Here is a 12,045-nt window from a genome sequence, read left to right on the forward strand (position 1 = left end):
GAGTATAGGCTGATACTAGGGTTGGTGGTACAGTATTGTTTGACCGTATCACATCGGTTAGGCTAGAGTATGACTAGCATGTAAAGACCGCTTAGTTTAATTTGGAAATTAGCAGTTAATCACGTTTAATTATGAGAATTATTTATAGCTATTTAAATAATTATTATACTGTTAATTTTGAATTCAGAGATGCATTTTTATGTCATTTAGTAGTTTTCATAATTTTGCATTCCGGTGCCCGGTATTTTGGAACTCGGTGTTTGGCTCAGTAAAATCACAACTTAGTATGTTAGTAGTTTGGGACGGTTTAGTAGACATTGGGAATGTCGGGAATGGCCGAGAATTTAAAATTTCCCAAAAATACCCCTTTAGTGTTATTTATGTGATTTTAGGGTGGAGGGGCAAAATGGTCTTTTTGCCCCATTGTTATTTTGTCTTCTAGTGATTTTAATAATTGAAAATATATGTTTAATTGATTATTATTTGGCTGAAATGAAGTTGTTATATGATGAGTAGCTTTTTATTTCATTTTACAAAAAAATTACAAAGTTAAAGAAAATTGGAAAACTCTTTTTCTCTCAACTCTCTTTCTCTATTTCGGCCCTCTTGGAGCAGCAAGAAGCTGGCCATTTTCTTGGGATTTTGCTTGTGATTTCATCTCTCTTTAAGGTTCAATTCAAGCTAGGTTAGCTCCTCTTTTTTTCTTCTTAAAAATTTTTGAATTTTGATGAAAATAGTGTAATGCATACATGATAAATTGAGGTTGTTGCTACTGTAATTTTGTTGTTGATTTCTGAGATTTAAACATGTTTATTAGAGGTTAATTAAGCTACTTGTGGTGCTTGATAGTTAGGTTGTTTAAAGTTATAAATTTTTCCATGCTAAAGTTTGATTTTTCAAAGAAATGTCTTGAATCTGTAGTATACTTGCTGTTGATGTTTGCTGCTATTTTCAGAGGTTATTTTATGCTTGATTAAGTAGATTTGAGCTAGTGTGGTTGCATATTATTTAGGTTTAATCAAGTTTGAGTTTAAAACTCAAAGCTTGACCTTTAATGGTGATTTTTGTTTATGTGCATTCTGGGGGAGTTTGATGCTTTAGATTTGTTCTATAGGATGTTTAGAACAGGTCTGGAAGTTTTAGTGTGGTTTGGGTTGGATTTGAATGAGTTATGAAATTTTGAAATCTGCCTGCGAGGAACCAGAATTCCAGTTGTGCATCCGGAATTCCGGATGGACTTCAAAAATTCCCAGAACCGGAATTCCGGTTGGGCAACCGGTCTACCGGTTGGGGAAATTTCAGAAACCCTAGTTTCCTCGATTTTATGTTTTTGGGGTATTGCCATGCTTTTTATCGATAGGGAAACTTTTAGTTCCTAGTTTAAGTCCCCGGGAAGTGATTTAGCGTATCACTTATAGTGTTGTGATTTTTATGGTTTAGGAGCCTGTAATCCGCCGCGCAGATAGTTCCAGTCAGGTTGGGCACACCTGAATTCGGAATCCAGGTAAGATTAGTATAACAGTATGCATATGTAGATTACATGTTTAGCGTGCATGTAGGAAGCCTGTTAGATTACATTAGTTATGTATGTTGGCTTCGAACCATCCAACTGTGTCACATCGGTACAGGCTGGAGTATGACCAGCAGCCGGAGTATGACCGGTTCGACCGATTAGGCTGAGACTTAGGTTGGTGGTTCCGTATTATTTGACGTATCACGTCGGTACAGGCTGGAGTATAACCAGCAGCCGGAGTATGACCGGTTCGACCGATCAGCCGATCGTAACACGTCGGTAAGACAGCCGGAGTATGACCAAGAATGAGTATGACCGGTTCGACCGAGCAGGCTGTTACTTGTCAATAGTACCGTCCCTATGAACGTTCAGAACTCAGTACCGTGTTGGACACGGCAATTAGGGGGACTCAGTATCGTGTTGGACACGGCAGTTAGGGTTATGATCAGGGGTATGGGCGTCTGATCATGACCGGGATTTATATTATTATGCTTTTCTTACTGAGTCTGTCGACTCACAGTGCTATGTTTATGTGTAGGTAAAGGCAAGGCTAAAGCTGATGGACCGTGAACGAGCCTATGAAGATTGTACATGTCGGGGCGGTTAGGCCTGGAGCGTACGATCCTCGGGACAGCAAGGCTATTTTTGTAATTAGTCGCTAGGCGACAAGTATTTTATATAGACAGTAAACTTTTGTAAATGATTTTGTAATCGGGATCCCGAGTCTTTTGTATAAATATTTTATAAGTTTAATTAAAAAGCAAAAATTTTAATTAATCACGTTTTCCATAAACCTCGTTGATTAGCAACGAGCTGCACAGAATGTTTAAAAATCACGTAATACGCTTATGTTAGTTAGGGTGTTACAAGCAGCTGGAGTATGACCAGTGAACCGAGTATAGGCTGATACTGTAACACATCGGTTAGGCTAGAGTATGACTAGCAGCTGGAGTATGACCAGTGAACCGAGTATAGGCTGTTACTTGTCAATAGTACCGTCTTATGAACGTTCGGGACTCAGTATCGTGTGGGACACGGCAGTTAGGGTTGTGATCAGAGGTATGGACGTCTGATCATAACCCGGGATTTATGTATGATTATATTTATGCTTTTCTTACTAAGTCTGTCGACTCACAGTGCTATGTTTATGTGTAGGTAAGGGCAAGGCCAAGGCTGAGGAACCGATTCAAGCAAACTCGAGGAGAAAACCACAAACTCGAGACCCCAAAAATAGAACCCAGCGCCCAAGTTAACTTGGTCCAGCGCCCAGGTTTACAATTAACCTAGTGTGCTGGTTTCGATCATTCAAATGTCAAATCCGATCCAAGCATTCAATCTAGAATGGTCAAAATGAGGTAGGAGGCCTCGTCCTCAAGTTCAAGAACCTTAGAAGTATCGAAATGATAACTTGAGAGCCCAAAAATGAAGTATCCAATGCCTAGGTTGAAAAATGGCCTGGTGTGTTGGGTTCTGCTTATTTGATTCTGATTCAACCGTTCGTCTAGTTTTTCACAATAACTAAGATCCATGAAGTCAAAGAAGTCAAATTCACAACTTTGTATTTCTCATTTCTAATATAAGAAACTCACTCAAAAATAAAGAGTTTCGAGTCTCTCATTTCCGTAGAACAGTAACATCTCCAGAAACTAGTGACCAACTTCGCCAAAACACAGAAACAAACTAAGTGATGTCAAAATATCACATCACATCACTTAGGCATCACAAATTACATCCCCTAGACGTCAACCTATGACGCCAATATGGGCACTGGGATGTCAACTTGGGAGCTAAGTGTTATAAACTGTCTTCAGTAAAACGAACACAACTCACTCAATATTGATTCGATTGACGCAATTCAACTTGAATTTTAAAGCAAATTCAATGCTTTATCAAGTCATGTATCACACATCAATCACAATTCTTAAGTTATCGACATCGAATTTTACCCCAAAAGAGTTATGAAAATAAGCTCCGGCTTACCCAAAGCAGGTCCCATTGACATGGCTCGAACTCAAAAAATTAACTATTAATCTCATAAGTTAATTTTGACCGTTAGATCATCATCTACGATCAAAATTAGCCAATTTATTTTTTATATATATTTTGAATTATTTTTTTCCTATTTTTGTGGATATTTTTTACTTTTAAAAGGAGAGCTCCCTTAGCTCATTTTTCATATTCAGAAGACTATCCACAAGGTTAGAGCATCTCTCTCTAGTTTCTCTTTCTAGAAACTAAAGGTTAAACACTTAGCCTTTTTCTGTAATTACTATCTCGTGAGAAATAAAAACTCAAAATTGACGTAACTCTATTGTCATTGCGACATGAGGAGTGAACTACTATAAATTGTGTGTGTCTTTCTAAATTTTTTACTTAAACTTGTTATTCATCTCATCAATCTAGCGAGCTGCTGTTGTCCACTTTTCAGCGTCAACAATATATAAGAGTAGTAATATGCTAGAAGTGATAATTACAACCTTTTAGTCAATCTTCGTATCCGAAATTATATGTTGAAATATTTTTTTTCATAGTGATTGTTCATTAGAATTATAACATCATCTCTTGTGATTTTTTAAAAATTATGAATATTTTACAATAGTAAAAACATAGTTTCTGATTCCAATTTAACACACGTGTTTAAAAAAACTCTAAACATATTTTAATGGATCACGATTCTAATTTAGACAATATTTAAAAAAATTATAGACAACCGTTAGATGATGGAGTTATTTGATTTGAGAGCTGAGATTGATCTAGGGGTAATTAGGGTTAAAAAATAGTAACGTACCTTGACACTCATGTAATGTACCCTGAGACCCATTTAATGTACCACGAAATACATTCTGTGAAAGTACATCACGGGACAAAATCGTGTCCCTATAAATATTATACACATAATCAATTCAATTTTTTTTAGGATCACAATTCCAATTTAGTTAAATGTAATTGATTAAAAAAATTATCATGTAATATTTAAGTGCACTTATCATTACTCATGTAAATACAAAATTAAATGAATTAGTTTTTCTATTTTAAAGTTAGAAATGGACTTCAATAATATATATAACTGATTTGAATAATATATATGGATGATAAATTCAAATCAACAAATAATCTATTAATCATATGTACGTATATAGTGATGATAAACAACAACAAATGTATGTGTATTATATATAAGGTGATATTATATAATAATTTAAATAAATAATTTAAGTGATGAGGTTATCAACACTTTTAATTGTTTTATCAAGCAATTATACATATTAATTATACTAAAAAATATTACTTGTTATATTAATTATGTATATATAATTATTTTAGTACTAAAAAAGATACATGCAACTAACTAAATAATTGATATCTGTCAAAGATCTACATTAATAATCTAAACTAAATAAAACAAAATAATATTTATAAATAATTAAAGAATTATATTAATTTTGTGATATTGTACATATGATTGGTGACTAAATATAAGGTTAATTTTCGTGATCCCCAAGAAGATATGGAATCAATATTTGTTGCTGTGCTTTTGTCCATTGATTTTGATATATTGGTTGAATTAATACATAAACAAAACAAGTCAAACTGAAGAAAATTTGCAGTCCATACATTGGAGTATTTTTTCAGTACACATTATTTATACCTATTTAACTTATAATAAATTGGTTAATAAATATTAAACTAAATTAATACATGTAAAATAGATATAAAAATATTTCTATTGGTAGCACATATATTATTTTATTTTACTTCTATTCCACATCATTTTTGACATTTTTTATACTAAAATAATCGAATAGTACATATCTCTAAAAATTATTAAAATAATATTATATGATTATTTAATATATATTAAATAAACAACTTTTCTTAGTTTATGATAAAATAATAAAAAAAAATAAGAAATAGAAGATATAAAAAATGATATGGTACGACATTCTTTTGTGGTATTGTATTTCATTCCAATGGTAAGCATTAATTAAAAAAGGCTAATTAATAATTTTTCTCCTTAAACTTTGACATGCACTAAATCATGTTCCCTGAACTTTTTTAGCCGTTGAAAATTCCCCCTAAACTATTGAGATTGTTAGATTTAAGGACTTTTGTCTAATTTTAGTAAAAAAGTTCTAACATTGATGAAAGTTCAAGGGACATGATTTATTACATATTAAAGTTTGAGGGGCATGATTTAATAGATATCAAAGTTTGAGGACCATGATTTAGTACATAAACAATCACTGAAATAGTAAAATTGAATGAAATTAGACAAAAGTCCTTAAATTTAACAATCTCAATAGTTTGGGAGGAATTTTTAACGGCCAAAAAAGTTCAGGGGCACGATTTAGTACATGTCAAAGTTCAGGGGAAAAAAATTACTAATTAGCCATTAAAAATGCTAAAGATGTATCTATGTCATCAAACATCCTTTATAAGATGCTCTAATTAATGTGTCTTGAAATAATTGGTAGAGAGAGAGCACACCAATTTAAGGACAACACATTTTTTTTTTCAAATCAAACAATTCAATTATACATATTTTGCATATATATGGTATTTTTTTTTTGTTCACAGTACAAAAAATAAAAGTTTACCACATCCAGCATAATTTAGAGGTAACACATTATAATTAATTAATAATATTTTGTAAAAATTATTATATTAAATTATACAAAACTTAATATTTTTTTTTATGAAAGAAGTTGTAATTTTATTAGATAGCTAGACAAGTTTCCCACTATAACTACGTACAACTTGCATTAAAACAATCAACAATCCTTAAATAATTATTAGTAATTTTATTAGTAAATCGTTTAATAAAAACACAAATAATATTAATATTAATATTTAATTATAAGAATAGTAATATTTGTTTTAAAAGTACAATAAATAATTTCTAGCAAATGGCAATCAATTCAATATCAATAATAGTAATATTTGTTTTAAATGTACAATAAATAATTCCTAGCAAGACAAGCAATCAATTCAATATCAATAATTTTAATATTAATATTAATATTGTCTATTTTTGTCAAACTCTCATTATAAATTGACAAATGTGAGTAGTCACTTCATGTTATCTCTCTCAATTTCAATGAGAAAAATAGTATTTATTTAACTTGTTGGTTTTGTAATTTTTAGCCAAGTTCAATTTAATTAATTTCCCACGATTTTATATCATGAGTACTAAATTACATCTCTTATTTTTCACATTTTTTTAAAAAATAAAATTAAGTTAGGAGATCGATGGAGAGTTGTGACATGTTAATAACAATAAACTACAAAAGATGTTAAGTCTCATTATAATTTGTCATTAATTAAGGGAACAAAAAATCTTAATTAGGCAACAATGAATTATCATTATCCAAATTAATGTAATTATTTTATATAATCAAAATTATTTTCATAAAAATTTGTAGCTATATAAAGTAAAATTATTATTACTAAGCAATTAATTTTATAGTGATACAACATATATACATACTAAATCCACCATTATTATAATTTTGACTATTTTTTTCAAAAAAAAAAAAAAAACCCAGAAGGATATAATATATAACTACACACTAATAAGGTATTAAATATTATTTTAAATTTTATATTTTATAAAAATTACAAGCCGACCATTTTATTTTGCTTAATAATAATTTAAATTTATTTATAAAATATAATAATATCTCGAGTTCATGATTGTAGTAAAATGTTTTTAAAATTAGAATTGTATTATTAAAAATTTAGTTACAATGGTTAGGATTAGGAAGAAGAAGTTTTAGGAATAGGAATAGAGTTTAAGGGATTAAGGTAATTTTATTTTTATTTTATTTTTTGACTAAAATTGAATAAAGTGTGTTATTAGTTATGTTTTATTTTATAAAATGTATGGTCTAAATTATTATTAATTAACAAATTACAGAAACTATAATACAAATTTTAAAAGAGTATTTACCCTTTAGAGTCACTGCTTATATCTTGTTCGATAATTGGTAGAAATAGACTGTTTATATGTCACTTTATAAAAAATAATACTATTTATCTCTAAATTTTACAAAATAGTTTCTATATGGAATAAAAAAATTGTAAAATATATTGTTTTAATAATTAGTTAAATATTATGTTTAGTGTGATTAATTTATTAAAAAAGAGAAAATGCCATGTTAGACTATTTTGCAAAATAACAATATTATTATTATTATTTAAAATGACTATAAAAATAAGAAAAATTACCTTATATATTATTTTTTTTTTAATTTTTTTTTTATATTTTATGATTTTTTTAGTTTTTTTTTTCATTTTTATGATTTAGATTGTTCTGTTGGTTGCTATTTGGGTTTGCAATTTAAATTGAGTTGCAGTTTAGATTGCTCTATAAATTACAATATATATTTTGTGAAAATGTAAAAAATATTTTGAAATGTATAAATGAAAAAAAACTCTTAAAATAATGACATTTATTTTGAGAAAGAAAAATAAAATGTCATTTTAAAGCCCTATATTGTTTTTACTAACTAAAAGTGGGCCAATAATAATTGGTAGTGATGTTTGCTTTTTATTAAAAATTATTTTTGAGTAAGTGTATAGTACACTCCTTTGGATGTTTTAGAGGCTTCTATCTATTATAACATCTAAAAAAAAAGTATTTTAGTCTAATTTTGCGTATGTTATAATTAATAAAGATTGCAGACAAAATTTTCAAAAAACTCTTTAGAGTTTTTAATGTCAAAATTAAAGTATTTTATGTTACGCACGATTATTATTATTTTTTATACGCATGATAAGTAAATATTTGAATCTTAATTCCAATATTATAAATTATTTAAAAAAATTTAAAAATTTACAAGTTGTTTTATATAATTACAACGTATGCGATCATAATAAAAAATAATACTAAAATTTTTCTGTATGTCAAAACACATAAGACATCTACTAAAATATGTACTACAAATATTTTCATTATTTATATATAGTGCTAATAATAAGCTAATTATTAATAATTAGCTTCTCACTCAAAACAATTTTTGCTTCCTTTTAAAATTAATTACTTTTCAATAATGTTATTCTTTGGGACTTAAATAAGTTAAAGGAGCCAAAGTCATAAGTGCAAAAGGTGCATGGGACTTCATTGGCTTTATTACCAACTGATTATGATTATAATTAATTAGCAACACATGAATCATGATAAGATCATCACCAAATATTAGCCCATAATTATTTTTTTTTTAAAAAAAAAGGAAAAATATATTAGAAGATCTTGTTGGTTTAACTATGAAGATTAGATTCTACAATGGCCAAGAATATAATAATTAAAATAAAAAATAAAAATCCTATTTATTTCTCCCTAGTTTAATTATGTTGCAGGCATTAAGCAAACATTAGGATGAGCTTGAAGTTAGCTCAGTTGTTAATTTGTTTGTTTATTAGTTTCAAGTGTTATTATTATATTAATTATTAAAATCTATGCCAAATTGTCAAATACATATAATTACTATATAACAGGCTGTATAAATCTTGGAAGCTTTGTCTAGCTAGCTACTTTTTTGTCACAATCTATATCTCTTATTTTGATCAGGCACACATCTCTAAAGTTGTTTATTGCAATTTTATATCTATACTTATATATATATAAGTATTTATAGTACAAGTGTCCCTTTTGATTCAATTGGTTATAGGAGCATCTTATTTTTAGCATTTATGGTCTACATTATATCTAATGTTTCTTGTCTATTGCCTATAGGGGAAAAATAAAGGAGTGTGTTAAAAGCGCAGTAAAAAAGATTATTATTATACAATACCATACAATATCACACATTGTTAGAAATTTTATTATAATAAAAGATAAATCCAGATATATACAATTAAAATAAAAAAATAATACAAAAACTAAAAATAAGAAACTAATTAAATATATGTTATAACACACATATATACATTATATATATTGCATATATATAAAAGTAAAAGAAGAAGAATACAACACATGTAATATAATACATATATAGCAAGAGAACAAAGAACATTGGTTATAAGTTTCATGAGCTGGATCTGTTCTAGTATGTATACGGTGAGGGGCTATGGACGAACAAACAGTCTAGAGCGCTGTTTGGAGCCTTGGTTTTACTTTTAGATAGTAAAGTAATCTGAGCTCAGTGGGATGTTGCAAATTTATTTTAAAAATACACTCAATTACTTATTTTGTTTTTAATATGAATGATCATTCGTCTTTTTGCATATTTATTGAAAAACTCACTGTGTATTTCCAAACAGTTTTGAATCTTTTCAATTAATGCATCAAAATTAATATTTTGTAAGATAAGGTAAAATATTGGGTCGTTACAGTTGGTATCAGAGCCTTGACCCAACTAGAAGTGTGGTCGACGAGGACGTCGGACCCCGTAAAGGGGTGATTGTAACAGTCAATAGTCCTATGATCTATAAGGGGAAATACCGGGTAAGCTGTGCAATCCCACACTGCCTGGGGAAGGTCAAGTGGATTCTGAGGTTGTGTAGGTATTAGACTACACAGTTGAAGAGAGCTTAAATAAATTGATTGCGTACTGCCTATATCAACAAGGTGCATCTTGTTTTCCAATAGCCCATCATGAAAGAACTCCATGGTTAAGCGTGCTTGACCTGGAACAATTTTAGGGTGGCTGACCTCCTGGGAAGTCTTCCCAGAAAGTGTGCAAGTGATGACAAAGTACGTTGGAAATACTCGTGTTTGTTTGTAGGCAGGGGCGGAGCAAGTCTTCCCAAAAAGTGTGCGAGTGATGACAAAGCACGTTGGAAATACTCGTGTTGGTTTGTAGGCAGGGGCAGAGCTACATACACCCCAACAAAGGCTATGGCCCCCCTGAATTTTTCAAAATTATGTACTAACGTTGATATACATAATCATATGTAGAAGTATATAAAAACATATTAATGCAGGCACAATTTTTTATGGATGAAAAAAATTAAAAAAAAGTTAATGTTTACTTATTTAAATATAATTTATTATTAAGAATATATATAGTTTTATTATATATATATATATGAATGTAAGTGTCATATAATAATTATATTATTTTTTTATTATATTTAATTTGATTAGTTTTAATTTAAAAATATGTACAGTAAATTATTTAATTAATAGTAGTAAAATTAATTAATTATACTATTTTTAAAATCAATATAATTTTTTTTTCCTTAAGAAACCACATATTAATATTAATTTTAGTAATATTTAATTGAACCTTGTCAAATTTTAAAGTATCACTCGTAATTTATTTTTAATTTAATTACTTGATTTATTTTTTTAAAATACTGTATAAATATTTATAAAATACATTTTGGTCACCAAAATTTAAATTTATTGTATATTGCATTGTCCCATATTGGCCCCCCTAATTATTTAGTTCTAACTCTGCTCCTGTTAATTTGTAGGATCAATCATTATTCCATGACGTTACAATACATGTATCAATTTGTAGTTGTTGAATAATAATATAACCCATAATTGAAGTAGTGATAGATTGGTAGCTAGCAAACTATTTTTTCTTCTTGTTATTTATTTTTTACAATGAACATGTTAAATATGGTACACTATGTTCATGAGTATAATTTAAATTTATTATGTGTTTTTTTTTTTTTTTTGAAAGAATTTATTATGTGTTTAGAAATGTCAAAAAGTAATAAAGAAAATTGTAGAAATGACAAGGGTGACAGATTTTCATCTTTTGGGTCTAGCTACTTTTTAGTTTTCACACATTGATGCAATAAATTAGCATTAGTTTAAATTAATTAGGAACCAATAAACTTTTTGCAGTAACCACATGTGTTTTACAATTTACACCACTCTCTCTCTCAATAACAATAATAATTATAATTTTTATCTACTTTTAATTATATATATATATATAGAGAGAGTATAACAACAAAGCAATTATATGGTTCTCTTCCGTACATTATTCACATGATAAAACAATTTTATTAATTAGAGAATTATTGTTAGATAATGAAGTGTTCATTACATTATTGATGAGCTCCATATTTGGGAATAATTATTTTATTGTAATTATAATAAACACTTTTATAAAATAAAAAATATATGAAAAAAAAATATTCCAATATGTTTTCTAAATGAGAAGGTTGAGAAAGAGATTATAATTATTAACAAATTCTACTTATTTATGAGTAAATACATAAATCAAATAATGAATGTTCTAATTATAATATTAAATAACTAATAATTGTAAATATAATGGCCAAAAATAACACAAACTCAATCTTGTGTTAAATTGAGGACAAATTTTAGATCATCCATAAAGATAGTCTAAGAAAACAAGTGAAGTGTATTTAATTTTTTAACTATGGATAATTTTAAATGGATATTATATCATTTTTAATTATATATTTAAGATTAAATATGTATTATTATAGTCTAATTTTCTTGGAATCGAAGCCAAATCTAACTAGATTAATTAAAGTGAAGAGGACAATTTATTAAGATCAATCACATCGAAATTAAATCTTCTTCGATCAAATTATAAATG

This window comes from Cannabis sativa, chromosome 7 (genome assembly GCF_029168945.1).
Source record: "Cannabis sativa cultivar Pink pepper isolate KNU-18-1 chromosome 7, ASM2916894v1, whole genome shotgun sequence".
NCBI lineage: Eukaryota > Viridiplantae > Streptophyta > Magnoliopsida > Rosales > Cannabaceae > Cannabis > Cannabis sativa.